This window comes from Rana temporaria, chromosome 13, assembly GCF_905171775.1.
Source record: "Rana temporaria chromosome 13, aRanTem1.1, whole genome shotgun sequence".
Lineage (NCBI taxonomy): Eukaryota > Metazoa > Chordata > Amphibia > Anura > Ranidae > Rana > Rana temporaria.
In genome coordinates this window covers 61,058,658-61,079,697 of record NC_053501.1, presented here as the reverse complement: position 1 = coordinate 61,079,697, position 21,040 = coordinate 61,058,658, and the positions used below count along the sequence as shown (strand labels likewise).

At 44.0% G+C, this 21,040-nt stretch overlaps 1 protein-coding gene across 1 annotated transcript in view; it reads left to right on the top strand.

Moving 5' to 3' along the window:
- Positions 1 to 1,120: 1,120 nt before the first annotated feature.
- Positions 1,121 to 21,040, top strand: part of STXBP6 (syntaxin binding protein 6) — a 106,090-nt gene continuing 86,170 nt past the window's right edge. Inside the window, exon 1 of the mRNA XM_040332836.1 lies at positions 1,121 to 1,399. The gene's annotated coding sequence lies outside the window, so the exon portion shown is untranslated. The remainder of the gene's footprint in view (positions 1,400 to 21,040) is intronic.

Below are 21,040 nucleotides of genomic sequence, written 5' to 3'. Positions count from 1 at the left end.
ACCGTGTTTTACTGGATTTTAAACAGTATCTTTAATGTTTTACAGCTATACCTACAAAAGGGGCCAGTCTGAGGTGATCTAGCAGGGCTTCCATTTCTGCTAGAAGATGTACAACTACATATACAGGAATGTACAGATATCTATGTATGGCATTGCTGTCCAGGATGGTAAGAGATGACAAACCTAGTGCCCATGGGCACAGCATAACCCACTCAGGATTTTTAGGACAGACCAGGTGAGTATTTAAAAAGTATTGTTTATTAGAAACATTTGATAATCTATACAGTAGAAAAAAAATCAATTGCAGTACAAAAATACAGGCATGATAATAAATGCCCTCTGGTGGGAAGGGCTATTGCACGTAACTGTAGAAGATGAAGCCTGACATGTTTCAGACCCCTAGGCAGTGGCGGTGCGTCCATAGAGGGCGCCGGAGCGCCGCCCTCTCTCGCACCGCCACTGTATACAATACATAGATTCGTGAATTGCATGAATCTATGTATTGCCGCCGACTATTCAGATGGCCGGCCCCCTGGCGAGCGCCGGCCATCTGAATAACGGCAGCTGGTTGGCTGTGGAAGTGCCAGCGGCTCTGATAGGCTTTCCGATTACAGCCCATTGGCTTCCAGATGCCTATCCAAGGGACGCATAGGGGGGTTCCTTGGATAGGACTGACAGGCGTCTCAGCCAATCAGGTTCACCGGTTCTGGTTATTGGTAACCTGATTGGCTGAAGCGTTAACAAGGACGTGAGAAGACATCGAGGGACAGTAGAAGCAGGATGGCTGACCCCCCAAAAAAACGCATGAAAAAGCTCAAAGGAGCTCAAAACGCACAAAAAAAATGATAAAATGAGGTGAGGGTATGTGGGGAAAAAAAAAAACGCTTGTGCTCAAAAACGCTCAAAGGAATTCAATAAAAGCGTACAAAAAAAAAAAAGCACAAGCTTCTTCAAGCTTAGAGAAATAAAAGCTCAAATGCCTAGCGAAGCCTTTTTTGAACTGCAGTGTGCATGAGCCTATAGGCCTTATGTAAGGTGTGAAATAAAGGACGTCTCACACTACAAACTATCCGCCTTGGTACATTTCTTCCACCGAGTAGAACTCCACTACTGCCCAATACACACTTCTGAGGACAGCTGACATTAGTAGAGACACCTAGCGGCAGCCAGGCACAAGGCGGGTCGGGCTCATCTAGAGGGATGCCGGGGATGCCTTCCCTCCTAGATCACCGCTCCACACGTGAGCGCCTCCAGCTTTGCAGTAGAAGATCCCGGACAGCGCTCCGCAGAACAGAGAGGAGCCCGGGATAGTAGAGAGCGGAGAGCGGACAGAGCGCCCACTACAGCCGGGGACCCAGCCAGGGAGAGAGCCGGAACTACTCGTCACTACTCGTCCTGGGTGAGTGTCCGAACACCCCCCATCCCATCCCCCGCATCCTGACTGCACTTTACTGGGGACTGTATGTGTGCCACACCTCATGTCTGGGCTCTACACCCCCCACTCCCTGTATATAGAGTGTACACCCCCCCACTCCCTGTATATGGAGTGTCCCCCCCCCACTCCCTGTATATGAAGTGTCCACCCCCCCACTCCCTGTATATGAAGTGTGTGCCCCCCCCCACTCCCTGTATATGAAGTGTGTCCACCCCCCCCCCACTCCCTGTATATGAAGTGTCCCCCCCACTCCCTGTATATGGAGTGTCCACCCCCCCACTCCCTGTATATGGAGTGTGTGCCCCCCACTCCCTGTATATGGAGTGTCCACCCCCCCACTCCCTGTATATGGAGTGTGTGCCCCCCACTCCCTGTATATGGAGTGTGTGCCCCCCACTCCCTGTATATGGAGTGTGTGCCCCCCACTCCCTGTATATGAAGTGTGTGCCCCCCACTCCCTGTATATGAAGTGTCCACCCCCCCCCCCACTCCCTGTATATAGAGTGTACACACCCCCCCCACTCCCTGTATATAGAGTGTACACCCCCCCCACTCCCTGTATATAGAGTGTACACCCCCCCCCCTCCCTGTATATAGAGTGTACACCCCCCCCCCCACTCCCTGTATATAGAGTGTACACCCCCCCCCCACTCCCTGTATATAGAGTGTACACCCCCCCCCACTCCCTGTATATAGAGTGTACACACCCCCCACTCCCTGTATATAGAGTGTACACACCCCCCACTCCCTGTATATAGAGTGTACACACCCCCCACTCCCTGTATATAGAGTGTACACACCCCCCACTCCCTGTATATAGAGTGTACACCCCCCCCCCCACTCCCTGTATATAGAGTGTACACCCCCCCCCCCCACTCCCTGTATATAGAGTGTACACCCCCCCCCCCCCACTCCCTGTATATAGAGTGTACACCCCCCCCCCACTCCCTGTATATAGAGTGTACACCCCCCCCCCCACTCCCTGTATATAGAGTGTACACCCCCCCCCCACTCCCTGTATATAGAGTGTACACCCCCCCCCCACTCCCTGTATATAGAGTGTACACCCCCCCCCCCCACTCCCTGTATATAGAGTGTACACACCCCCCCCACTCCCTGTATATAGAGTGTACACACCCCCCCCACTCCCTGTATATAGAGTGTACACCCCCCCCCCACTCCCTGTATATAGAGTGTACACACCCCCCCCCACTCCCTGTATATAGAGTGTACACACCCCCCCCCACTCCCTGTATATAGAGTGTACACCCCCCCCCCCACTCCCTGTATATAGAGTGTACACCCCCCCCCACTCCCTGTATATAGAGTGTACACCCCCCCCCCACTCCCTGTATATAGAGTGTACACCCCCCATATACCAGTTCAGACAGCAGTGTTTTATATCCATGTACATTTCATATCAGTCTGGAGAGCGGTGCCGTATGAAATGTACACTCCATGTTTAGGGACCTATATGACTGTCACTACTATCTAGGCTGATATGAAGTATACAGACCCATATACAGGGATATATGTCACCTCTGTCTGGACTGGTATGAAGTATACAAACAGATATACAGGGATACGTCACTGGTGTCTGGACTGGTATGAAGTATACAGACCCATGTACAGGGATATACCCGTTTGGACAGCATTGCATTCTATGGAGAGGTGCTGAATATAAATCTTTACACACGGTACCTTCGTCCCATCGATTTGCAATGTGTATTTGGGGGAGTCTGGGGTTTGGCGCCGTATATCAAATGATTACCAGTCATAATTAGAAAAGTATAAAGAAGGTTTTATTACAAAAAACATCATTTACATTTTCATAGAATAAACTTCTTTAGTCATAACAACTATAAAGTGCCTAAAAAACATTCTGTCATTATAGATAGAACGTCACCATCATGTAGTTTCTATTGCATTCTCTCCATGTACATCCCATGGCGGTGCCCCTGTGCCCTGCACATGTCCTCACACCCGGGTACAGACAACACTCCTAGAAACTCTTTAGTTGCATAAGAAATGAATTGCTGAGGAAATGTGTGAGACGTTGTGTTTTGGAGGGAGGTGAGAATTGTACACTTTGGTATACACCTTGCTCAGGGTTTGATAAGGAGCCTTCTTCTTCTTTATTATTTGATCTTTGTTGTGAATAATTCCCATGTTGTGGAATGTACACACAGACACATTGATGGGATTATTTAAAGCTGAGCTGTATTGTGATTTCTTTGTGTTGGGAAGTACACAGCTCTGTCACCCGGCACAGTCCTGTCTGTCTGTTTGGGGAACCCGTCTTTCTCTGCTGCAGTGTTGCTTTCACTTGCAGGTCTCCTCACCTCTGTCCTGTAACTGAACAGCAAAACCAGAAGAGGGCACTAATGAGCTCACCGCTATGTCACTCTGCCTTCTCCTATCAGCATGTTCTTTCATCTGATTGGCTCCTTGTGCTTTTTAATGGGTTTCCACCTATGAAATTAGTGTTTGCTTTTCAATACATTCCGCATTGTAGAAGTGAAGGGGTGCATTCAGTGTACAGAGGTAGGTCAGCGTCATTTCATTGCTGCTCGGGATCTTTACTATTTGTTGGGTATTATTCAGTCTGTGTGCTGATAATGTGATAATAGTTCTCATTGGCAGAGCTTTCATCACCACTAGCCGTAGCCTTTTGCTGGTTTTGCCGTAATAATCACTTATCGTGATTGGATGTCTTGTATAAAAGGTCATTATCATTCCTGTGTACCTGATAAAGGATGCTGTCTAAGGACAGCCCTACCGCCATGATCACTTTGTGTACACTTGTGGTTGGGAGGGGCAGTAAAATATGTTAAAGCAGAGAAATTGTGGAGGAAGAGTGAAGTTTCACCCTAAAAATGAACTTTCTATTAACAGCTTGCCTTTAATGTAAAAAAAATTAAATGCATTTTTACTCGCTTCTATCTGGCTGTTACTAGGCAGATTTTGTAATCTGCCTACTTCCTAGTCCTAGGTGGTTCAACTTCCTGTCCTAAGACCCCATTGCCTCCTGGGAAACGATGACACTAATTTCCCAGGAGTCTCTGGGCATTACTGTGCCTAAAAATCACCCAGCATGCACCTCTCCCTGAAAACCAGGAGGAAAAAGGAACTGGGCTTCACATGCCCACACATATGATGGATACGGCCACAACATGAGCTGGAGGATATAAGGCAGGGTTCGCCAAAATCCGGGCACCAGGTCGCAATTGCGACTAGATTTAGAGACCTGGCGCCCAGGGAAGCTTAGGCCTGCCGCAACCTTTATTTTACATATTGGCGCTAGAAGGGATATCTCCTTTTTGTGGTTACAGCTTTATCTAGTTTTTGTGCAGTTCCCATGAATTTTTTTACAGTAAAATAATATGGTTGAGGCACACTTTTACCGCTCCGTCTATACTGTAAAGGCTACTTGTGGGGTGTACTCATTGGGGTCTTATAGACCCCAGATCCCTCTATAAAAATTACTTATCACATGCCTATTGCTGTTTACATTCCTTGTGACTGCAATACGTGATAATGATCTAAACTGCTCCTGTCTGCACGCACACATACAGCTATTGTCCCACATGTGAAGTATCACTGCGAACATCAGATTATGGACAATAATTGGAGAACTAGACCCCCTCTGTACATCTTAGGCCCCATGTACACTGGACGCTTTTACAACTGCTCCCACGTTTAAAACGTCAGTTTTGCCACATTTAAATGCCGCATTAGCGTTTTAGAAGCGTTTCAATAAAAAATATATTTTTTTTTAAATGGTGAAAACCGCTTATAAACGAAACGCGGGTTACCGCATTTACCCGCGTTTAGTCATGTTTGGCGTCTGAAACAAGAAAATCCTCTTCTGCGTCTGAACCCATTTGTTTTGCTTTCAAAGAAACGCTGTTAAACGCCTAAGAACGGCAATAAACGAGACTGTGTACACGGTCACATAGGATAACATTGAATACGTTCAATGAAAAAAGCGTCCCGCTGCCTCTGAACGTACGTTTAGCAGCGTCCCGTGTACACGGGGCCTAAACTGGTATCTTGTAAAGGCTTTAAAGCGGCGCCTATGGATAGTAAAATTTATGTCTTTGTCGCCATTGCACAGGCATGCGCAATTTTAAAGCATGACATGTTTGGTATCTATTTACTCATCTTAACATCATCTTTTATATTTTAATAAAAAATTGAGTTATTAGTGTGTGTGTGTGTCTGTGTGTTTTTTTTTTTATTTATTTTATTTATTTTTTTACATGTAAAAAAAAAAAGGCAAGGAGTTGAAGTGGATATGTAGCGGTTGGTTAGTGGGAAGTGTACATATAATCATGCTTGTTAGTATCAATAACTCTGCACTGGGAAATGGGCCGTGTTCATTAGAAGAGCACAGATGTAAAAGTTGTAATGTGTTCATGTAAATGGGATACAGAAGGAAGAAAAAGTCGTTTGTATCAATCTCGGCACTTTGCTTTCCAGCTGAAGAGTGGCAGTGGTAGAGAGTGTAGTGTTTTGGTCTTATTGAGGAACACAATACATTCTTTCTGCAGCTTCTCAAAGTTATGATTGTGCAGATCTCTAGAGGCCGACCCCCAATGCCATCTCTGGTCTTTTCATGGCTTATAGCCAATAGGAACACTGAATCTGATCCCAGACAGGACAGCCCCAGCCAGAGTAAGTGAAGATCTGTGTAGTTATACACTTCTGGTTTACTTTTAAATACTTTTTTTTATTTTGGGAAGGGATGTAATTTCAAACTTGTGTGCCTAAGATACTAGAACTCCTAGGTTTACTTCTTGCCAGAACAGTTTGAGAATTTCACATCTATGAAGGTTGTGGTTGATGCGTTTTCAGGCATGTTTTGTGGTGCAATTTGTATTTAGAACAACATTTTTTTTTTTTTTTGACTGATATGAAAGAATGACAGTTCTGTTCATGGAGTGCGCTAAATTTTTTTTGTGATATCAGATGAATGACAACATAAATAAATCAAATTAAACCAAAAAAATGACAAAAACACCACATGTATGCACTGTAGTGAAATGTAAAATAACATTCAAGTGAAGAAATGTAAACACAATAGTCCATTAATGAAAAGTTATTGTAAATACTAATGATAATATTCAAAAATAAGTGGCAGCATTCCAAATAGTAAGTGAATGAACACAATCTATTTGTGGCTATCAGGGAAAGTTGATAGAAGATCCAGCACCGTATGTCATAAGGCTTACCAAAAGAAGATCCACCACCGTATGTCATAAGGCTTACCAAAAGGAGCAGAACTGTCATACAGTTCTATTAGCACTTGGGTTCAAAGTGTGGGTCCATTGAAGTCTGTTACATGCAAAACACAGTCTGCTGTGGGAATAAGTCCCTGACCCTTTCCAAAAAACGCACCAGCTAAGAAAGGAAAGATGTGAACTAGAGCCATAGAGAACCATATTAAATGGGCTGTAGTGCGTTTCTGCAAAATGCACTAAACGCATTGGTGTGAACCACGGATAAGCCAAAACCATTTTTAGATTTACAGTGAATAAGGACTTTACCAGTTATTTTACAACAATTGTTGTTCTTAACTTCAGGGGTGGGGTATCCCATTACAATGGCTTATAAAAGTTGGTGGGTTGTATTGGGCAACAAGTAAACATGTTGTCTCTGAAGTTGATGTGTTGAAAGCAGAAAAAAATGGGCATTGCAATTTGTTGTGTATGGGACAGCCGCAGACGAGTCATGGTGCCCATGCTGACCCGTGTCCACATCCAAAGGCACCTACAATGAGCATGTGAGCATCAAAATGGATGATAGACCAATGGAAGAAGATGCAGAAAAAGACCTGGTGTTCAAGAACGGTACAACCCCTCAGGATTTCAATAGGCAGACAGGTGATTGAGTGAGTAAATAGTAAACTTTATTTACATTACTACATTTTTATAATGCTACCTTGTTCTATCTCCATTGCATTTTACTGAATGTCTACATGTAATAAAGTTTCCTAGTTTTACTCCATCACCTAGTCTGCCTATATAGAATCCTGAGGGGTTATACCGTGCCGAGCACTAGGTCTTGACTGCTGAAGGGCAATGAGCCCAGGTACCATTACTTGTAACACAGATGTATAGAAAACCTTCCCCCCTTGCCCCTTCACCCCATTAAATAAACACACTTGCAACCAATAGGTTGGAAAGGGCAAGGCCACAGCTTTATTAAATCCAAACATAACATGTGAACACTTTTTCAACCAGTGCCAGTCACAGTTGTACTGTGAGCACACAATTCCAAAGGGGAGGGGCCTGTCCTTACCACAAGTGCTGGACAGGCCACCTACTTCCGATTTCCATCAAGGGCATGGCCCTTTACAGCCATTTTATGCTGGCAAGGTCAAGAAACCGCAGCAAGCTGTGACATACCATAGACAAAAGGGGGCATGAGGGTGGGCAGCTCTTCCAAGCACGTTTCCTGAAAGACACAGAATTCCCTGGGGCAATACTTTTACCCGAGCTCAGGCCCATCCCTCCTAACAACCAATCCTTGGTGACCACCACCTTGTCCTGTACCTGGCCATGCCCCCATCAGTCAAGGCTCTCTTACCCTAAGGAGTTCAAGAGGCCTTCATTTTCTGTTTCAGACCAGGCCTTCGAATACACACCTACTGATTCCTCTTCATTTTTTAATAGAAAAAGATGGCCTGGTCTGATGAATTGTGTTTTCTTTTACATCATGTGATTGGCCGGGTGTGTGTACATCGCTTACCTGGGGAAAGGATGGCACCAGGATGCAGTATGGAAATGAGAAGCCGGGGAGGCAGTGTGATGCTTGGGGCAATGTTACATGGGCATGCACCACCAACCTAAACATAGCCGCTGACCAAGTGCCGCCTTTATGGAAACTGTATTCCCTGATGGCAACAGGATAATGCACCCTGCCACACTGCAAACATGGTTTGAGGAACGCCACAATGAGTTTGAGGTGTTGACTTGGCCTCCAAATTTTCCAAATCTCAATCCAATTGAGCATCTGTGCTGGAGAAGAAATGAAAAATACCAATTTTTTTTATTTTGTATGAATGTATAGGAAATAGAATACTAATCCAACTGGATAAAATGGTTCTAGTAGTTTAGGCCTGATGGACTAACCCGCAGGGCAGGCACACATCGTAATGTCATTGGTACCCAGAAGACTTTTATGTGACATGCCTGCAGGCTCAGACTGGGCCAATGGGCCCCTAATCCTACAAATAAAGAGCTGCTGCCATTTACATAACATGGCCTACCCCTCTGTACCTGTGGCCCACCCACCTCCATGACATGTCAGTGTTTCATAAAGTCCCACCCGGCATCAATGACCATCGGGCAGCTGCCACCATCATTACCTGAAGAAGCCCATCCACCTCCCCTACTCCCAGTGGAATCTCCAGCTGCAGCAGGGATAAGTCTATATGCCTGTGTTTCTGGGCACCTGGCACTGATCTGAGGTCCATGGTGAATAATTTTTCATTGGCATGCTGGTTGTCTAATTCTTGTGAATTGACACTTGGTCGTAATGGGTAAGTGTTTGTTTTTACCATTAAAAAAACCTTCTGTGTTCTCATGCTGTTCTGACCATTTCTCAGAAGTGCTTTGTTATAAAGCCTTGTTGTGCAAAGTGTCAAGCTGGCATATAAAAGCTCCTTTACACGCCCAGTGTCTCCGATTACTGCAGGAAAACGTTGTGATCCACCTAAATCTGAGAAGTGGCTCCCTCCCACGATACACAATATTTGGTGTTTTCTCTGTAACAAAATAAAGAACTTTCTTATGTTATGGATATAAGGCTCTGAAATGTTCCTTACAGTAAAAAAAATTTAGATATATCTGCCATGCTGTTGAAGTGTCACTAAACCCACTTCATAAGAAACGATCAATACATTCTATATTACATGCTATTCATTCTCTGTCACTGAGATTTTTGTTTGTTGCTCTCTATCTCTCCCTTCTGTTCATGTCCCCAATTCCGATAAGGATTATGCAGAGCACATGTTGGCAGTTCTGCACATGCTCAGTTTTCAGTGAGATTCTATGCAGAGCATTTCTTCCCTATCACGTCTGAGCAGTCCATGTGACTATAGAGTCGCACATGTGGGTGTATACACAGTGGTAAATGACAACCCACTCCATCCCTCCCATGTCCTCCATGCCCACTAACCAGCTAAACACAATGGGGGTGGGATATTAAATGTAGATTAATGGAGGCTTCACCTCCCTCTTATTCTAACACAGACTGGAGGGGTGTAGGTGTAGAGGATTGTATGATAATTTTATCAGTTTATTGATATTAATTTTTACTCTGTATTCCAAAGCTTTTTGTTTTTGAACATGTGAGCAGTAGCAGATGACTAGAAGCTCCTCCTGCTTATGTTTCCCTGCAGGCAGGCTGGGAAAGATCTGGGTCATGTGACGGCTGTATATTAATTAGGAAAAAGGTACTTTAATGTTTTTTTTTCCTTTAATGAAAATGATTATAGTGCTATTATCCACAAGGCATAATGTATATTGATCAATGTGTGTTTAGTATCACTTTAAGGTGATATTCAACCCTCCAGTTTTATTTGGCATGTTTAGCAGCTAAATTAATCACTCACTTAGTATGCACCTTCTTTATCTGTTAAAGTGATTGTAAACCGCTGGAAAAAAACAAAAAACAAAATGCATTGCATACTAGCACATTATGAAATACTTACCTTACAACAAAGCCCTCCCAGGGTGCCCAGTCACTGCTGGGTGGGCTGACATGTTCCCCCAGCCTTTCTTCCCAGTTCGCGGGCTCTGGCGCTGTTGGTTGCCAGAGCTGCAATGACGTCACTCCTGTACATATGTGCGGGAGCCCTCGTTTCCGGCAAGAAGCACTGAAGATCCGGCAGGGTATGCCGGACCTTCAGAGTGCGTGCGCTACTGATGTCAGTGACTGCATGAAGGGCGAATATCTTCTAAACCAGGGTTTGACAAATTTGCTTGGAATCTAGGAGTCCGCTAAAAAAGTTAGGAGCCAGAAAATGCACCCCGTCCCGACGAGCTTGCGCACAGAAGCGAACACATACGTGAGCAGCGCCCGCATATGTAAACGGTGTTCAAACCACACATGTGAGGTATCGCCGCGATTGGTAGAGCGAGAGCAATAATTCTAGCCCTAGACCTCCTCTGTAACTCAAAACATGCAACCTGTAGATTTTTTTAAACGTCGCCTATGAAGATTTTAAAGGGTAAAAGTTTGTCGGCATTCCATGAACGGACGCAATTTTGAAGCGTGACATGTTGGGTATGAATTTACTCGGCGTAACATTATCTTTCATAATATTAAAAAAAATGGGGATAAATTTACTGTTTTATTTTTTAATTAAAAAAAGTGTAATTTTTTCCCAAAAAAGTGCGCTTGTAAGACCGCTGCGCAAATACGGCGTGACAAAGTATTGCAACGATCGCCATTTTATTCTCTAGGGTGTTAGGATAAAAAATATATATAATGTTTGGGGGTTCTAATTAGAGGGAAGAAGATGGCAGTGAAAATAGTGTAAAATGACATTAGAATTGCTGTTTAATTTGTAATGCCTAACTTGTAATACCAACGGCCACCACCCAATGGCGCCAGCTTACACATCTGGTGGTAATAACTTGTAATACCAACGGCTCACCACCAGATGGCGCCAGCTCACAGGACCCTATTTCTAGTCGCCATGGTGACCGGGATTTATCGAGCCCTGTCCTAAACGGTGCACGTTTTAGGAGATATAATCATTTTACCTGCTGGTAAGCTTTAGTATAGGCTTACCTGTAGGTAAAAATAGCAAAGCGGGGTTTACAACCGTTTTAATCCTTGCTTATATACCAGTATTCGTTGGTGTCATAACCGCTGACCCAAGTTTCCTGTTTCCGGGTGGCTAGAAAACACAGCCACATCACCTAGGATGGCAAGGCACTCCCCTGCTCATCCCTCCTCTGTCCACTTCTCTTCCCGTTCTTCAGCTCCGGGGACCGATCGTGGGACTCCAGCGGCGATCGGGTCCTGGTCACGGAGCTTCGGACCGGTAAGCAGCTTTTTATACCAGGACACTTACCTGTCCAGGGATCCCGAAATGTTGGCACCCTAGCTAATTTTTCAGATCGGTCTTTTGGGTGCTGCCGCCACCATTTATGGTGAAGGAAACTGACAGCCTAGCCTTTCGTCTTCACAGCTGGTTGCCTACTGTGCATCTGCGAAACACGCTGCGCTTTCTAACTGGCCCGGCAGTGGAGGAGGGGGGGGGGCTGAACTTCTGAGGAATCTCGCCGTGGCAAGGTCTCCTGGAGCTGGGGAGGGGTACCTGCCCACCCCCCGAAATGTGGCAGCGGAGGGGGTGGGGGAGGCAAACAAGTGGAGCTTTCACTTTAAGCCCTCTTCCACACGAGAGATCTGATGAAAACTGACAGCATGTCCATTTTCATCAGATCTCACCTGATCCGCCATGGACGGATGGGGACATATCGCCATCCGTCTGATTTTTTGCGGATCGGGTCGGATGTCAGCGGTCATGTCTCCGCTGACATCCGACGCTCCATAGGCATGCATGGAGCGGCCGTTCAGGTCCACCGTCAGAACTGACAGGCGGACCTGAATATTCCGACCGTGTGAAAGGGGCTCAAGGCTTTTTCCACATTGTCTCGAGGTCTGGTGTCCGAGTACAGCCAGCCTACCATGGTCTGCATGGAGAAAGATGTTTTCTCCACAGGCTTCTAATTCATGTAGTCCATTCTATATGATTCACTGCAAACTAGAATAGATAAAAGTAAAAGATTTTCTCTTCTAAGGAACCATCAATATGTTCTGCTATACATAAGAGAAAATACAGCACTATAACGGGCTCTCCCTGTCTTTCTACTATTCAGTCACACTCTACCATGTTTCCAGCGTTAACATCCTTACTGTGGTTGGAAGTAGAATGCAGGATATATCGTCTGGTCAGGGAATGACTTTTAATAATGCAGATTGCAATTTACTGCCATTGTGTACAATGCTTTAGTAGCGCAGTAATGCGGAGTGCTGGGCTGTGGGTTTCAAGCTGCTTAGGCACAAAAAGATCGAATTCTGAATAATCAAGCCGGCAATGACAACGTCCACATGTCTGTCCTGACAAATACCTGACATGCGTATCTATGAACTGGTGAACAAGGTTTGAATGCTGTGTAATGGGTTTTCATAGAATACAAAGTCTTTGTGCGGAGATTCTGACTAGCAGGTGAACGCTGTATATAAAATAGAACGATGATTGTTTAGCCTGGAGATTTTCTGATGGTTCCCCAGTTTTTAGCAGTGTTCTATTCCAGTTCTGCCCTCAGCCTGTAGACTGAATAATGCATCCAAAAATTGGAACATGTGTTGGCTCATTTCATGTATTAATAATTTATTGCAGGCTTCTATTTCTGAAAATAAAGTTTTTGCATCAGAAAATTATTAAAATTCCTTTTTGGAGCCCATCCCCCCCGGAATATTTATTGTGTAAACAATGATTGCAGGTTATCGTGAACGGAATTTGACCCTGTGTGGGGCTGGGAATTGCAGCTCGCCATTGGTGTACTGACAACTTCATGTCTCCTCTTCATTGGGGTGGGGCTCACACGAATGTTGACACGAGACAAGTACATTTTTGTCTGGCTTATGTGACTGAGCTAATATTTGCATTTAGAAGTTAATTATTAGGACCTGTTTAATAAACGGCTATGGACTGCTCACAAATGATTTTTCAGCAGGCTGAAAAACACATCATTTTCACTATAAACACACTGCCCACTTTATTAGGTTCATTGCTGATCAGCCAATCGCATGGCAACAACTCTATGCATTTAGGCATCTAAACGTGGTGAAGAAGACTTGCTGAAGTTCAAGCAGCATTAGAGTAGGGAAGAAAGGGGATTTAAGTGACTTTGAACGTGGCATGGGTTGTTGGTGCCAAACAGGCTGGTCTTATTTAAAAAAAACTGCTGATCTACTGGGATTTTCACACACAACCATCTCCAGAGTTTACCGTATTTATCACGGTATAACGCGCTCCCGCGTATACCGCGCACCCCTAAAGTTGCCCCGAATCCTGTGGGGAAAAAAAGTTTCTTTTGTACTTACAGTTTTGGTGTCTTGCGCGGCGTCCATCGGCGGACTCGTCGGGTCCGTCTGCGGCTTCGGGTGTCCTCTTCGTCGGGTCTGGCTTACGTCTGTGGCTTCGGGTGTCCTCTTCGTCGGGTCCGGCGTCCTTCTGCGGCGTCCTCCCCGCTCGTTTCCCGTGCAGAGTTTGAATACTGCGCCGACATATACCGAGCACAGTACACTCGTGTATCGTCGGGCAGGCTCGGCAACTCTCGCGCTGACGTCCTGTACGCTCAGGACGTCAGCGCGAGAGGCGCCGAGACTGCCTGAAGATACACGAGTGTACTGCGCTCGGTATATGCCGGCGCAGTATTCAAACTCGTAGCGGGTATCGGCGTATACCGCGCACCCACGATTTTGCCCTGATTTTCAGGGCAAAATAGTGCGCGGTATACGCAGATAAATACGGTACATAAAATGGAGAAAAGTATATAGAGCATGCACTAATAATTGATAGTAGCTAACTGCATTTCCATCCCTGATATAAAAAATGTATACAAATCCCCCGTGATGGGGTGTGGCATGGGATTTTATGGATGCATGTTGGGTTATTATGATGAATATTGGAATATTTAGATGGAGTATATCATCAAATTGAAAACCACAGAAATCATTCAGAGATCGTAGTATTATAAAAAATATAAATGTTTAATAATAAATGCAGTCTGTTTGTTTATACAAAAGCACATACAAAAAAAAAAAAAGGAGATCACAGGAAAGGAGAATTACAACACCGTGCAACAGCTTTCATGTGTGTCCTACATGTTTCGCCCTACGGAGGGAACAGGGAAAGGGGCGGAATGAGCACTAACAGATTACATCCAGAAGAATCTCCTGTTTACTCGTCGGCCTCTTTAATACAAAGTCCCGCCTCCTATAATAGACAAAACAGTCTTCCAATGGCAGCCCAGGAGATGGGCCTTCTTATAACAGATTCCGCAGAGGAAACGGGAGATTCACCTGTATGTAATCTGACGGCGCTCCTCCCACCCCCTCCATGTCCCCTCTGAGGCAGAGCCGATAAATACAGTATATATCTTTTGTGGCACCTGGGGGCCACAAAAGAGATCTATCCAATTTACCAGGGGGGCGCAATTGGCCTGCGGGCCGGACTTTGGACATACCTGGTATATGCAGTAAAGCATGCTTGTAATACTCGCTGTGAAACCTCAACATTGTGTAAAAAAAAAAAAGAAGCTGTTTCATCCTGTCTTTTGTGATACTTCCCTTCCACTGTCCCCAATTCATCTGTGTGTTGCGTTTTGATAAACAATATGATTTATTTTTTATTTTATTTTTTTAATCGGATATAACTGCACATGGGACAGTCTGTTTAGTAGTTGGTCTTAGAAACAGAAATCATGTTCAGTGTTTTTGAGTGGACTTCTCAAACAAATGCCATTGGATACAAAGGGAACAATGAACTATTGTATTTCAGTTGACAGATGTCTTTATTGTCTAACTACAGTAAACAAGTCTGTCTTGAGGTAGAATTTGAGATTGCCCCTCTAATTGAAAACAAATGTAATCTGAAAGAGGGTACACCCATGTCGGGATATTACAGCGGAACAGTCTGTTGTTCTGTAACTAAGGTAAACAAGTTTGTAACGTGCAGAAGGGACCCAAAAGGTGGTTCATTTCTCAAGCACCACCAAATTTCGTGTTGGTAGAAGTTTGACAGTTGATTGACAGTTGATTCACGATTTTCAGATCGTACAAAATAAATGCCTTTTAAAATAAGTTTGGCAGTATCACTAACAAAGCAGCTTCATTATTATTCCATTAAAGAAGATGAGAATTTTGACATTTCATCAATTGCCGCGTCACAAATGTTAATTCTAGATTACGAACAGTAGTTTACAAGACCAAACTCTTCCCAGTCGTTCCTTGATTCCGAGCATGCGTGTTTGTACTTTTGACGATTTCTGTACTGACCATCCGAAAATCAGACGTTGAGTTCACATTAGACAAAAATGTTAGTCTGCTCATTCAGCTTTTGTCTAATGTAAAAGATAAATTGTCTGAATGCACCGTACTAACGATCTGAAAATCCGCAGACAGCTTGTCTTGAGACTTTTCCCTTCTGATTTTCGTACCGTGTGTACGAGGCCTTAAAATAAAATACCATTCTATTGTATCCCTCAAATGCTCTGCCACCCTTCCGATCTTCATCTATGAAGGTAACGCAGCATATAATGTTGCAGCAGCCTCATTTATTTTATGAGTAAATTAAGTTTTACAAAGCTTTGAGTGTGTGTGACAGATTAGTCCATGCTGCAACAGTTTTTTAAATAAACTCGAAAGTTCAGTCTTCACCGTCAATGAAATAAAAATTCATCTATCCTGCAACAGTTCTAAAAACTATTCTAAAGAGAGTTTAATCTCTCCACTGTGAATAAAAAGGACTCCAGTGCTCAAACAGCTCTCCAGACATCCCAACCTGCAAAAATACATTTCAGGGAGGTGACACTTCGCGCCAGTGCAGATCCCCCCCCCCCCCCTCCCCCAATTGCAGCCTTACCAGTTTATCCGTTTACATCCGCATCCATCATTCATTTTTTTTTTTTTCTAAATGGATCAAAGCTCTTTTTCTTCTGTTAAAAAAATAAATAAAAAAAAACACGGATGTATACTGACAAATGGTCCACTTTTTTATTTTTTTCATCCGGTTTTTGCATTGGTGGTGGATGTAAAAATAAATAAATGAAAAACTGATGAATACTTCATTAGTTTTGACGTGACTGAACTGATGAATGAACGCATGTGTGAAAGGGGGGGGTCTAGGTTTTCCCAACTTTTTTGGAATTGTGCATTTGCACCAAAAGACTTGGGCCCAGATTCTCGTAGAATCACGCAAAACTGTGCGGGCGTAACGTATCTCATTTACGTTACGCCGCCGCAAGTTTTACAGTGAAGTGCTTTATTCACAAAGCACTTGCGTGTAAAGTTGCGGCGGCGTAAATCACCCGGCGCAAGCCCGCCTAATTCAAATTAGGCGGGTAGGGGGAGTGTAGTATTTAAATTAAGCGTGTTCCCGCGCCAAACGTACTGCACATGCGCCGTCCGTAAAATATCGCAGGGTGCATTGCTCCAAATGACGTCGCAAGGACGTCATTGGTTTCGACGTGAACGTAAATGGCGTCCAGCCCCATTCACGGATGACTTACGCAAACAATGTAAATTTTTAAATTTCGACGCGGGAACGACGGCCATACTTAACATTGGTTGCCCCTCATATAGCAGGGGCAACTTTACGCCAGGCAAACCTAACGTAAACGTCGTAGCTTCACTGCGTCGACAGGGTGTACGTTGGGGAATTTGCGTATCTAGCTAATTTGCATACTCGACGGGGAAAACGACAGAGGCGACACCTAGCGGACAAAAAAAAATTGCATTTAAGGTCCGACGGCGTAAGAGCCTTACGCCTGTCGGATCTAATGGATATCTATGCGGAACTGATTCTAAGAATCAGTTGCATAGATATGACGGCCCAGATTAGGACTTACGACGGCATACATGGCGTTGCGCCGTCGTAAGCCCTTTGAGAATCTGGGCCTTGGTTTCCACAAGACTGCATCTAGGGGTGGTAAAGGGTGCCTGTACACCCCATGCTTGGAAGTACTAAGTGTTTTGGGAGCTTGGAGCAGCGGATCAGAGAGCCAGCCATGAATACTTCACTGGCCAGGTATGTTAAAAAGTTAGTATTGTTGAAAAAAAGACACAAGTCCTCCTAGCTCAACCAATAGAAAACACACACACACACGGCAAACCTTCATATTCACCATTCTATACCAACAGTTGATCCAGAGGAAGGGAAAAAAATTCTCCCATAATGATCTGATTTTGCTCCTTCCCCAGGATCAACCACCCTGATGTTGTTACCTATAAATATTAATATCCAGTTATATTTTATGTATTTAGGAAATCATGCCTTGAGTCTATTCCATATTTTCACAACTCTTACACCCATTTCACACTGGAGCGGTTTGCAGGCGCTCCTAAACTGCTGCTTTTTCTCCCCGAGGGCTTTCACACTGGAGTGGTGCGCTAGCAGGACAGGAAAAAGTCCTGCTAACCGCATCTGTGGAGCGGTGAAGGAACGGTGTGTATACTGCTCCTTCACAGCTCCCGCCCATCGAAATCAATGGGACAGCGCGGCTATACCGCCGGCAATGTGCCTCTACAGAGGTGCATTGCAGGTGGTTTTAACACTTTCTTGGCTGCTAGCAGGGGTAAAACCGCCCTGCTAGTGGGCGAATAGCGCCACAAAATTAGCGGTAAAGCACCGCTAAAAATAGCAGCGCTTTACCGCCACCGCAACTCACGCACCAGTGTGAAAGAAGAATTTATTGTGGAGAAGCCTTTCAATATGTGTAGGTTGAATACTTGTCCTTTCGGGATTACCTTTTTAAAGTGAATAACTCTTGTAACGTTCCAGGGGGATTTTTCTCTAGTGGTGTATGCGTTTTAAGGCACACCGGTCCGTCAAGACTGTATTTTCTAGGGGTGTAGATGCCCAATTTTAATTAAACAAAACAAGTGTCACAGAAAATCTTTCCTTGCAGGTGGTTCCACCATCATTGTATAACAGAAATTTCAGTCTCCTGGCTCGCTCACTTACTCAAAAACTCCCTCCTGGAGCCTACTTGCTCAGCTTCATGTTGCTTGGTCGCCGGCCACATCTGCCTCCTGCAGACATCCACACTCAGACTGCCATCTGCAGACTTAGACTCCTAGAAAGCCCTCCCGACTCCTACACCAGGCCACCTGAAAGCCCTCCCGACTCCTACACCAGGCCACCTGAAAGCCCTCCCGACTCCTACACCAGGCCACCTGAAAGCCTTCCCGACTCCTACACCAGGCCACCTAACCTGTAGGGTGGAGCTGTTCACAAGTGTGAGCCCTGAGCTCTCTTCCTGAGGGTAATATAAACCCAGCCCACAGGTGTGCAATCAGTATTCCTGGCTGAAGGTGCTAATGCACACCTTGACCTGGGGTCGCCTCTCCACACTCTTTACAGGCGGTCCCTGGGTTAGAAACGTCCTACTTACAAATAGAGGTGAGACAACAGAAAGTGAGAGGAAATTCAATCCTTATTTCACAACAACCCAAAATTTTCAAAATCCAATTGTCACAGGGACAGAAAGTGAGGTGAAATCTTCTGAAAAGGTGCACAGACAGCAAAATAAAAGTTACAGGGGTGAATAACCCTTCCATATGTTATCAAAAAAGGTTCTGACTTACAAATTCAACTTGGGGTTTTGTAGATTTGTCCATATCTTCTTTGTAACCTGGGGACTGCTTGTACCAAGTTCACTATATTATTATTATTATTATTATTATTATTATTAATATTACATAGTGTGTGTATAGCGCCAACAGTTTGCACAGCGCTTTACAATGTAGTGGGGGGACACCACAATTACAATACAGAGAGAACAGGAGGGCCCAGCTCATGCACTATATGAACCCCTTATGTATTTATACATGTTGGTCATGCCCCTCAAATCTCCTCAAGAGAATAAATTCAGTTCCTCTTCGCTCACCTCATAGCTGAGCTCCTCCATGCCTCTTATCAGTTTGGTTTCCCTTCTCCACACTTTCTCCAATTCTCCGATTTATCCTTTTTGTGAACTTGTGCCCAAAACTGAAAGATGAGGTTTTACTAATGATTTATTTGTACAGGGGCAACATGGTGCCTCGCTCTGGAGTCTATACAGTGGGTAAAGAAAATATCCCCTCCCGCCCTTTTTTTAAAATCAAATTTTGTTGCTTTGCAGCCCGAAAAGAGGACGGATACATTTTTTGTTTTAACCAGCTGTGTTTACTAGTGCAACTTATAACATCCAAGTGAAAGATATAACACCAACATGCCAGAATTTGTATTTTTTTATTTCTATTGCATGCTATTAAGCTTATGATCTACCAGAACACCCAGATCCTTTACAATCATTGGTTCCCCTATTTGTACCCCCCTAGTATGTGTGTTTGTTTGTGTGTGTGTGTGTGTGTTTGTTTGTTTTTTGTTTTTCAGTCACCGCAAGAGCACATGGAAAACCATTGTATTTTATATGCACAGTAGTGTATTTAGGTTGTGTGCTGCCCTAGGCTTGACTAAACTTGTGCACCCCCTAGTTTAAATATGACCCACACCTTCCTGTCAAGGCCACACCCCTTGCTGTTTAACATCCGCCCTCAAATTTTCGAGTGGGGACACTAGTTCTGAGGGGGGGGGGGCATGGATTCCCTTAATTTTGCCCGTTCACACAACCACATTACTGAGATTTGCATTGCTGAAAAATGGAGACGTGCTGCATTTTTACCAGGTCAAAGCACTGAGCCGCTGTGCAGAGATTTAATTAAATTGTACATTTGTACACACTCAAAGTGTATATATAAAAAAAAAAAAACGGCAGTGGTTTAATGTGCTAAAAAAAAAATCACACTCTCCCCGTAACTAGTAAAATGGAGTGTTTTAGTGTGTGGGTGGTGCGATTGGGTTCTTCACTGAAAACTCGTAAGAGGAAAAAGTTTAACTTCTAGGAAAAACTGCTTAAATATTTAGAAAACTGAAGTACCTGCTTTGGGACATCTAACCGTTTTGAATTACTTGGACCTCTTTCAATAAATAAGTAAAAAAAATTAAAGTCAGTTTCAACTGTAAAAATTGTAATTCTGAAATCAGTGAATGCAGTAATAGGATGAATAAAAGCACAGGTATTTTGTAGCCGATCACATCTTTAAAATTAGAAGTATTACCATTTACAACTTGCCTGCTTAGCAGAAGCCATTTTTGAACAAATGAGGTGGCACTGATTGTCTTACAATGAGCACAGTCTCAAAGTGAAGGTTCCTTCATTTAGCATATTTTTTCTCACATTTGCATATATCAAGCTTTGTCTGCATGTTTTTTTTTCCTAGTAGAAATGAATGCGGACATTCAGAATTACTGCTGAGTGGTGACGTGTCATTGGATGGATTCCATAGTAGTGGTCTTAGTCACTCTGAAGATCACACACCCACCTGTTTTGTGCCTCATAATTCCTTCATTGCAATAATAATAAATCCTTCAGATGGATTTCCTCTAATGTTGGTGTGATTGGGAATTGTGGGTTTTATCGGGATTATTGGGTATAAAGTTACACAGCTCTATTGGTGTGTATTTTTGGTATGATCTGTGATCTCTACCAAACCAGCTTTCAATAAAGAACACAAAGGGCCTTCACATAAGGAATTGGCACAATGAGTGTTGCATACATTCCAATATATTCAAGCAACCTTGTTACTTGTAAGACTAAGATAAGTAGCAGGCAAACTGCACAGTAAACACCTTGCGGTCACTTTAACCTCTCTTTTTTTTTTTTTTTTTTTTTCTTTTTTTCCACCTCAGCTTTTTACCAAATTCTAGAGACACGCTCATGATTTGATACTTCTTTCGTCTCTGTTTGAGTTTGC